The following is an 11349-nucleotide window of genomic DNA, read 5'->3' on the forward strand; positions in this document are numbered from 1 at the left end:
CTACTGAATAGGAGATATTTTCCAATGATATATCTAATAAGGGATTGATATCCAAAACAATAAGGAACACATACAACTTAATACCAAAAAGAAATAATCTGATTAAAAAATGGGCAGGTAACCTGAATAGACTTTTCTCCAAAAAGGACATACAGATCTCCTATGACATATGAAAAGATGCTTATCATTAATCAGATAATGCAAATTAAATCCACAATGAAATGTCACCCCACACGGTCAGAATGACTATCATCAACAAATCAACAAGGAGCAAATGTGGTGAGCATGTGAAGAAAAGGGAATCTTTGTGCACTGTTGGTGGGATAGTAAATTGGTGCAACCACTGTAGAAAACAGTATAGAGGTTCTTCAAAAAATTAAAAATTAAACCATCATATAAACCAGAAATCCCAATTCTGGGTATTTATAGAAAGAAATCCAAAGCATCAATTCAAAAAGGTAGATGCACTCTTAAGTTCATTGCAGCATTATTTTTCAATAGCCAGGATATGGAAGCAATCTAAGTGTCCATCGGTAGATGAATGGATTAAAAATTGGTACATTTATATAATTGAATATTATTCATCTATAAATAAGTGAAATTTTGCCATTGATGACAACGTAGATGAACTTAGACAGAAAAAGACAAATACCATATGATTTCAGTTATATGTGGAATCTCATGAACAAAATAAATGAACAAACAGAAATAAACTCATAGATATAGAGATCACATTGGTGATCACCAGATGGAGGGGGTTTGAGAGATTGGGTGAAAAAAGTGAAAGGGATTAAGATGTACAAATTGCCAATTATAAAATTAGTCATGGGAATATAAAGTACAGGATAGGGAGTATAGTCAATAGCACATTAATAACTATGCATGGTGTAGGATGGGTATTATACTTATCGGGGTGATCACTTCATGAAGAATATAAATATCTAATCACTATGTTGTGCACTTAACATATAATACTAGGAGTCCCTCAGCCTGGCCTGTGGAATCGGGCCGAAAGCGGCTCTCCGACATCCCCCAAGGGGTCCTGGATTGTGAGAGGGTGCAGGCCAGGCTGAGGGACCCCACCAGTTCATAATCAATCTGTGCTGGGGAGGGACATGGGAGATTGGCCAGCAGGGAGGGACCACTAGAGGGCTCCAGGGCATGTCTGGCCCATCTCGCTCATTCTGTTAGGCTGGACCCCAGCAGCAAGCTAACCTACAGGTCGGAGCATCTACCCCCTGGTGGTCAGTGCACATCATAGCAACTGGTCGACTAGTCAACTGTCTGCCCCCTGGTGGAAAGTGCACGTCATAGCAAGCAGTTGAGTGGCCTTAGCATATCATTAGCATATTTTGCTTTGATTGGTTGAACACATGACCAGACGACCCAACACTTAGCATATTAGGTTTTTATTATGCAGGATTATATGTCAACTGTATTTGAAAAATAATTTTTAAAAATACAAGGGAAAAATGATCTGGTAAAGGTGGACTGTAGTAGTGGTCAGCTATTGCCACAGATATATAAAGCTGCAACCAGGCCTCCTGGATCTTGATGTTGATCCAGATAAGACTGTTCCTACCATCACCTGGCATAGAAAATTGGCACCATATGCTGCCAGAGCAGTGACCTGGGAGCTAGATTTGGAAGGCTTATGTGCACTGCTTCTCTGCCCCACCTCTACATGGAGGAAATTCGTTTGGCTGATTTTTAGAAACACTCTCTAGGAGAAATGTGAAGTAGGTTTCTAATCTTGCTCTGCTTAGACATAAATTAAGATCTTGTTTGTTCAGAATGACTACTGCCACATCCTGCCAGAAACTCCACTGTGCTCTCCGTGTGTGCAACCTCTATTCATTAGGTTATTTTTTTTGGCCAAGAGCTCACACTGTGCTTTGTTCTCATTGCTCTGCCACTCCCATGGACTGGCTGCCCAGAAAACCAGACAGTGACCCCTGATTCACTCTTCCACCAATTCTATTCATATATCCTCATTGTCTTTGGATGATGTGACTAAGAACCTCAAAGCAGACTCTAAAACCCTTGTGTACTAATCCAGAATTACAAGCTCCTCCCAGGCCCTAGAGACAGGAAATCCAGCTGCAAGGCCTCTCCTCTTGCCCCACCCAAAATGGCAGTACAGTTGGGGACATGGAACTCTGAAACACTGGCTCTCCTAGATTGCTTTGAGGAACAGTAAGTTCTGACCTTATTTGAGGCAGAACAAAAAATTGTCTACAAGGGATTTGGAGGGGAACTAAAAGGTCTCTCTATCCCAAAACATCTTTATTCACCCACCTGCACTGCAATATACTTGGAGTCATTCCTTTAGGTTAAACAACTATGCTGCCAAAAGTGCCCCAGAGGAAAAATGATACAGGGAAGGGGCCCCCAACTCAATATAAGATTACCTAGATTCTAGCCCTATTTCTGCTATATGATCTTGGACAAGTCCCTTCCCTTTTCTGGTCCTCAATTTCCTCAATATATTACATAAGTGGGTGTTGGATGAGGTCATCCCTTAGGCTACTTCTGACCATAACATTCTATATTAGGTTGACTCAAATTTAAGATCAAATGTCATTTGCCCAGGCTACCATTACATTGCTAATATTTATTGATCCATTTGTTTGAATTGACTAGATATGTCACTGAAAAAAGAAAGAGCCAGGGACATGGATAGGTCACATAGATTTCCAAAAGATACAGAAGTCATTCATGAAAACAAATCCTTATAGAACAACCAGAAATTAAAGAGTTCTCATCCACTTTTCTTCCCTAGTTGCCTCATCCCCACCTCATTCCCTTCTGCTCCCCACCAATGACTATCTGGGTTAGAAGAAGTTAACTTCCAGGGAGAAGGTAGAGAAAAACACTTGGGAAGATGGTAAGGACCTTCTAGGTTGAGGAAGTAAGACAAAATCCTAGATTAACTGTTTCCTATGAGCCCCAGATTAAGGCCCCAGATACAGCAGCCTCAGAGTGCTATACATTGGAGGAACAGAAGGTGGCCTTCCCAAAAGGGAGGGAGGTATGTTTCCAGAGGCCTAGGAAAGCAACCACTATGTGGTCTCTTTTCTCAAGGAGGAGGAAAATGTGAGAGACTGGAATCCCAGATACACTACACTGGTTTCCTAGGATACCCTAGAGAAGGGTTTTATAATGATAATTGTAGCTAACATGTAATTGCACTATGTGCTAAGTAATATATGAACTTCTTCATATAATTTGAAACAATTAATTCCTATAACAATTCTATAAGGCAAGTATTATTATTATCCCTGTTTTATAGATGAGGGTACTAAATCACAGAGAGGTTAAGTAATTTCCTTAAGGTCACATAGTGAAGAAGGGATAGGTCCAGGATATCAACCCAGACAGTCTGGCTCCATATCTTATGTTCTTAACCCAACTATAGGAAGGTAAGTATTCTCTCCAATGTCAAAGATCAGAACTGGGAAAATCTTCAGGGTCATCAAATGGCATCTCTTTATTTTATACATGAGGGAACTGTGGCTCTGAGAGAGAAACTTGTTAAATGTCACATAAGTAAGTAAGGGAGAGTATAACAGAGTCAGACAAGAGCCCTGGTCTGCTGACTCCCAACCACTACTTTCTACTACTGCTTCTTATCCTTTGGTAGGTCTCTTACTGGAATTGCCTCCCTGATGACATTCCTGATTTGTTCAACCCCACACTCTGTGTTACATGAGTGGAGGGGCAGCCATTTCCATAGTACAAGTCATTATCTTTTCTTTCCAAAATATAAATGAGACTAAAGCTGGCTTCAATCAAGCATTTTATAAATGATCAGATCCCTAAATCCTGACATCACCTTTGAAGGGGTTACGGGTAGAATGCAAAACCAACATTTTCCATCAATAAGAATATCAACACCCAACTATGCCAAGGTCTCGACCTTCTAAGATGAGTGTTCAATGATGTATGAGGTCCGCCTGGTGTTCAGACAAATTTGTGGATTCAAATTTGAATTTTTTTAAGGGTCATTCAGGGAAACCAATACCGAGCCCAGCTGGAAAAATTCTGCTTGAATCATTGAGAAATGATGAGTAGAGCTTGTGAAAGTGGAAAATAGGATTGGGAAGTAGGCTCTGGAGGGAATGGGGCTAGCCTGGTTATATCACTACCAATGTGTACAAGGAGCTAAGCTCTCCAAAGGCCTGGGCTATTCTTCTTTTGATATGGACTGGTTCATGGCTCACTGCTTCGAGATATTGGATTTCACAAAGCCATCCTCCCCACCCTATTCCCTATTCCATCCTTCCAATGGGTGTGGGAAATAAAAGTCTCCAGTATAGATGGGAAGTTTTAAAGGACTCTTGGGCTGAATCTTTGACCCACATTAGGCACTCTCTCCATTACCCAATTGCTTTGTGGGCCTCTGAGCTGGGCACACAGCACTGAGCCAAGTGAGGCAGGGCAGACTGACTTCCCCCTGAGGGTAGAAGATAAGAGTACAAGAGCTTTAGAAAGGCAGAAGTGTGGAGGAGGGAAATCTTCTCCAGACAGGGGGGCGAGTGATCTCAAAAGTCTGGTTGATGTCCCAGGTTAGTATTATTGCCACCTTCTATCACATTCAGACTTTCTACTATAAAGATTTGGCTAAAAAAAAAACCTTCCCACATTAAAAGTAGAGAAAATGGTTTATTCTGAAGCAGCTGTGAAGTTAAATACAAATAATTCCCATTGCATTCACTCGCATATTCATTCATATATTCAGACAATATTTATGTACTTACTATGTGCAATGTATCATGGAGAATAAAAATATACAAAGCAGGGGCTCATTCTCCAAAAGCTTACACACAGAAGAAGACATGGCCTACACTCATTCCTAACACCACCCAGTTCTACATGGAAAGGCTTTTAAATGCTGTAAATGAGAGAAGCAGTCTGCTAATGTGAAGGACCTTTAGAAAGGACCATCTAGTTAAATTTCTTCATTGTCCAAGTAAAGGCAGAAGCCCAAGTAGGAAAAGAGTATTCTCAAGGTTACATGGCCAGGTAATAATAGAACTTATCTTTATACGAGGAATGCAATGGACTCAAAAATTACCCTAGTTTCGTATGTCAAGACAAAGCTTCAGAGGTGTTTTAAGATCAGATTTAAGGAACAGGTAGGATTTTTCTCCCAACATTTTATTATGAAAAACTTGAAACATAAAACCAGGGTCAGCTACATAATATATGTAGCAGAGTAAAAAATAAAAATTGGGGGTCCCTCATTCAAAAAGCAAGGGAAAGTCCCGGTAAAAATACAAAAATATAAAGCTTTTATTTTTTTATTTTATTTTTTTTTTACTTTTCTGTGCGTGAGCTCATGCTTTATGACTCACTTGCTCGCTGTCTCAACTTTTCCTGGTGTTTTCTGTTTGTTTATGTTGTTCTAAGTAAATAATAATTAAAATTCTAAAAAGTTAGCATAAATTTTATTTTTCATTTTATATTACGTAATATCAGTTTTAAATGCAAACATAAGAACATTTAACTCATATGCAGAATCGCCAAAATTACACAATTCATATTTCATTCCTCTCACATGCCTATGTAATTCATTCTTACCAGAACAGTGGAAATGCTGCACAAACTTAATTCAACTGGTTTTTATTTCACTTTTTTATATGCACACATTCTACCAACATTCTCTACCTTTGATTTACTGGTAAGGACAGAATAAAATGAAAAGTAACTATGGGTTGCTCTCTTTCTCTTTGCTTCTATATAATCATATTTAGCACCAATGACTGGTTAATATAGGGAGGTAACGTGAGTAAGAAAAAACATGGCAGGGTTCCTTGCTCATTCTAGATTTTGAATGCTATTACCTTCTTTTTACATTCAAAGTAAGCTCCGGTTTGAATGGAAGGTGTAGACTCTTGAGGTTGTCAGTGCCCCCACTGACTCAGTCTTACATGTAACTTGTTTACCTTGTACTTGATTTGAGTCTTTCTGAACTCCCACCCATTGTAGGTCCACTGGAATCCTGTGCTCATGGAGCATTGCAGATACAATATTCAAATGGGGTGCAAGGAACAGTAGACACACATGTTATGTCTATTGACTCTGCTCATGTACATGCCCCATTATCCCACTGGACTTCACTTAAAACACATAAGTTCAAATATGAAATTATTAAGAACTTCAAAAAAGTGATGGTAGAGCATTAAATCAAGTAGCATATATCAGTACAACTTACCACTAACCATTTCAGCATGCATGTCATTAATCTATATTAATAAAAGGGTAATATGCTAATTAGACCAGACATCTTCCAGACGACCTTCTGGACAAACCCACAGTGATGGGGGCCAAGGCAGTTAGGGGTGATCAGGACGGCAGGGGAGGGCAGTTAGGGGCGATCAGGCCAGCAAGGAAGCAGTTAGGGGCCAATCAGGCTGGCAGGCAGAGGCGGGTAGGGGCAGTCAGGCAGGCAGCAGGCGAGCAGTTAGGAGCCAGCAGTCCTGGATTGCAAGAGGGATGTCTGACTGCCAGCAGTCAGAAATCTCCCGAGGGGTCCCGGATTGGAGAGGGTGCAGGCTGGGCTGAGGGATGCCCCCGCCCATGCACAAATTTTGTGCAGGCCTCTAGTGTTAAATATATGTTAACAGTTTTTATAAGGTAAATTGCACATACATTTAAAACACACATATTAAGGGAACATTTTATGAGTTTTGACAAATACATATACTGTGCCTATTTAACTCAAATCTCTATCAAGGTATAGAACCTTACCAGCAGCCCAGAAATCTCCTCTTTCCAGTCAATTTTGACTGCCATACCACTGTCAGAGGCAACCACAAAAACAGGTAGGGATTTGATATATGAAGACTATAACGATTAAAGTAAAGGAGAAAATGGAGATATGAGGTTAGTAGATGGAAAGCTTGTTTGAAATAAACATTTTTTACAATAATGATAAGAGCTAGCATTTGTTGAGCATTACTTGCCAGGTACTGTGCTACTTATATAAATTAAATTTTATCATTACAATAATCCTATAAAGTAAGTACTGTTAGAATAGTAATTTTACAAATGATAAAACTGAGTCATAGATAACAGCTAATAGGCCACATGCATGATAGGAAATCAAAGGAAAAAAGATGGGATGGAAAGATAAATGCTGATCATAAAAGACCTTGAATTCCAGTGTGAAGAACTTAGACTATCCTTAAAGTCATGGAAAGAGTCAGAGGTTTTTGAGTATAGGTTGAACCTCAACCTAAACTTAATACCTTATACAAAAATCAACTAAAAATGGATCATAGATTTAGATATAAAACATGAAACTATAAAAATTTTAAAAGATAACATAAGAGAAAATATTCTGGAGCCAAGGTTTGGTGAAGGGTTCTTGGATATGACACCAAAGCATGATCTATAAAAACTTTGGTAAAATCTACTTGATTAAAATAAAGATGTTTGCTTTGTAAAATATCTTGTTAAGAAAATTAAAACAATATTTTCAAACCACATATCTCACAAAGGAATTGTATCTAAAATATAAAAAACTATCGAACTCAACAGTAAAAGACACATACAAATTCAATTAGAAAATGGATAAAGAAGCAAGTGTTGCTGAAACCAGTTTGGCTCAGTGGATAGATCGTCTGCTTGCGGACTGAAAGGTCCCGGGTTCGATTCCGGTCAAGGGCATGTACCTGGGTTGCGGGCACATCCCCAGTAGGGGATGTGCAAGAGGCAGCTGACCGATGCTTCTCTCTCATCGATGTTTCTAACTTTCTATATCTCTCACTTCCTCTCTGTAAAAAATCAATAAAATATATTTTAAAAAAAAAAGAAAGAAACAAGTGTTGGTGATGATGTAGATAGAGAAAAGGGAACCCTCATGCACTGTTGGTGGGATTGTAAATTTTTTTCAGCCACTACAAGAAAATGCTATGGAGGTTCCTCAAAAAATTTAGAATAGAGTTACTATATGTCCCAGCAACCCCTTTTCTGGATACCTACCCAAAAAACTTGAAAACATTTATCCACTTCTGGGTATTTATTTAAAGAAATCCACAACACTACTTCAAAAAGATATATGCACCCCTATGATCAATGCAGTATTATGTACAATAGTTAAGCTATGGAAGTATCCTAACTGTCCACTGAAAGATGGACGGATAAAGAAGATGTTGGAGCAGAATCCATGCACCAAACAGAAAGAAAAAAAAAGGTTGCAGGTTCAATTTCTAGTTAGGGCACATACCTAGGTTGTAGGTTTGATTTCCCAGTCATGTTGGGTACCAGAGGCAACCAATCAATGTTTCTCTCTCACATCAATGTTTCTCTCTCTCTCTCTCTCTCTCTCTCTCTCTCTCTCTCTCTCTCTCTCTCTCTCTCTCTCTCTCTCTCTCTCTCTCTCTCTCTCTCTCTCTCTCTCTCTCTCTCTCTCTCTCTCTCTCTTCCTAAAAATCAGTAAAAACATATCCTCAGGTGAGGATTTAAAAAATAGTCATGGGGATGTAAAGTGCAGCATAGGGAATATAATCAATTATATTATAATAATTATGTATGATGTCATATAGGTACTAGACTTATCACAGTGATCACTTCATCAGTACATACTTGTCTAATCACTGTATTGTACATCTGAAACTAATATAATATTGTATGTCAACATTAATTGAAAAATAAATTTTTAAAAAGTGGTAAAGAACATAGATACTTGATCAATATCACTAGCCAAGAGGGAAATGCAATTTAAAACCACAAAGAGCCCTGGCTGGTTTGGCTCTATGGATAGAGCATTGGCCTGTGGACTGAAGGGTCCCGGGTTCGATTCCAGTCAAGGGCACATGCCCAGGATGCAGCTTGATCCCCAGTAGTGGGCGTGCATAAGGCAGCTGATCAATGATCCTCTCTCATCATTGATGTTTTTTATCTCTCTCCCTCTCCCTTCTTCTCTGAAATCAATAAAAAAATATATATTTTTTAAAAATACAATAAAACCACAAAGAGATATTATTTCATACCTATCAAAATGGCTAAAATAAAAAAAACAGTGGCAACACAAAATGTTGGTGAAGGTATGGAGAAACTAAATTTCTCATATATAATTTTAAATATGTAAAATGGTATAGCCACTCTGGAAAATAGTTAGGTAGCTTCTTAAACAACTAAACATGCAAGTACAACATGACACAACAACTGCATTTCTGGGTATTTATTCTGGAGATAAGTAAAACTATGTTTACACAAAAACCTATATACAACTGTTTGTAGAAGCTTTATTTGTAGCCAAAAACTGGAATGACCCCAAATATCTTTTAATAGTGATTGTATAAACAAACCATGGTACACCCATATATGGAATATTACTTAGAAGTAAAAAGAAAAAACTATAAACGCATGCAATAACTTGGATGAATCTGAAGGGCACGATGACAAGTGAAAAGAAGAAGCCAACCTAAAAAGGTTACATACTATAGACTGCATTTGCATACCATTGTTAAAATGATAAAATTATAGTGATGGGGAAGAGATCAGTGGTACCAGGTATTAGGGAGGGGGCAGGGTGTAACTATAAAGTGGTAGCACTACAAAATTTGTTTGTGTTGTTGGAACAGTTCTTTGTACTAATTATGGTATCTGTTAACAAAACTATACATATAAAATATCAAAGCACTAGTTATAGACTGAAATGGTTTCCCTCAAATCTCATATATTGAAGCTTTACCTTCCAGTACCTCAGAATGTAACTATAATTAGAGATAGAGCCTTTAAAAAGGTGAACACATTAAATGAGGCTATTAGGGTACACCCCAATCTAATTTGACTGGTGTTTTTATAATAATAGGAGACTAGGACACACTGAGAGACACAAGAAGCACATGTACACAGAAGGATGACCATGTAAAAAGCCAGCAAGAGGGCATCTATCTACAAGCCAGAGAGGCCTCAAAATTAAATCAAACCTTCCAACAGCTTGATTTTGTACTTCTAGTCTCCAGAACTGTAAGAAAAGAAAAGAAATTTCTGTTGTTTAAGCCACCTAGTGTGTAGTATTTTGTTACAGCTGCTCAAGCAGACTAATACAGCATTATACACCCAAAATAAAATTAGTGCATATAAAAATGGTGAAATAGAATAGATTATATTAGTTTGCTCGAGCTGCCATAACAAGATATCTCAGATTTGGGGGGTTTAAACAACATAAATTAATTTTCTCACATTTCAAAATCAAGATGCTAGGGTTGGTTCTTCTGAGACCTCTCTTGCTGGCTTATAAACAGCCATATTCTTTCTGTGTCCTCACATGGCCTTTCTTCTGTGTGCACATGGAAAGAGAGAGAGAGAGAGAGAGAGAGAGAGAGAGAGAGAGAGAGAGCTGGTGCTTCTTTACAAGGACACCTGTTCTGTCAGATTAGTGCTCTACCCTTATGACCTCCCCTAAAGGCCTATCTCCAAATACAGTCACATTATGGGTTAGGGATTTAACATATAAATTGGGGGGTGGGGCACAAATCCATTCATAACAAAGTTAATATAGTTTAGTTTATGGTATTGTACCAATGTCAAATTTCTTGATTTTAAAAGGTACCATAGTGATGTAAGATAATGGGAGACGCTGGGGGGAGGGTAACAAGAACTCTCTGTACTAATTTTGCAACTTATTATGAGTCTAAAATTATTTAAAAATAAAAGGTTTAAAACAATAAAATAGAGCAATATTCTAAGAAGTCCTGCAATGTACAGGAGTTCTTGTCTTGACTCTTTGCATACCACAGAGGAAGCAAGACATGTTAGACCCTGACTTCGCAACTTACTAGCTCTGCACCCTTCACCAATTCCCTAAGGTTTTCTGAGCCTCAATGTCTATGTTCTTAAAAAGCATGACATGCAGGGCAGAGTACCGCCTAGGACAGTGATGGCGAACCTATGACACATGTGTCAGAGGTGAAACACGAACTCATTTTTTTGGTTGATTTTTCTTTGTTAAATGGCATTTAAATATATAAAATAAATATCAAAAATATAAATCTTTGTTTTACTATGGTTGCAAATATCAAAAAATTTCTATATGTGACACGGCACCAGAGTTAAGTTAGGGTTTTCAAAATGCTGACACGCCAAGCTCAAAAGGTTCGCCATCACTGGCCTAGGACATCAAAAGCCGTGGCTCTTTGCCCATATTTTTTATCCCATTAACTTCTGGGTAGTTTTTGAAACATTTCTTCTTAGATTTTAGTAAAATGGGAATGATCTCTTACCTGTCCTCTCTCACAAAGCTGTAGTGGGAATCTAGCGTGGCAACACCGGGTTTCTGACTCATTGATATCATCATCTTGCTTTTAGTATTTTCTTCCACAAGTAGGAAAAATA

The sequence above is a fragment of the Myotis davidii genome, unplaced genomic scaffold, assembly GCF_000327345.1.
Source record: "Myotis davidii unplaced genomic scaffold, ASM32734v1 scaffold301, whole genome shotgun sequence".
In the NCBI taxonomy this organism is placed as follows: Eukaryota; Metazoa; Chordata; class Mammalia; order Chiroptera; family Vespertilionidae; genus Myotis; species Myotis davidii.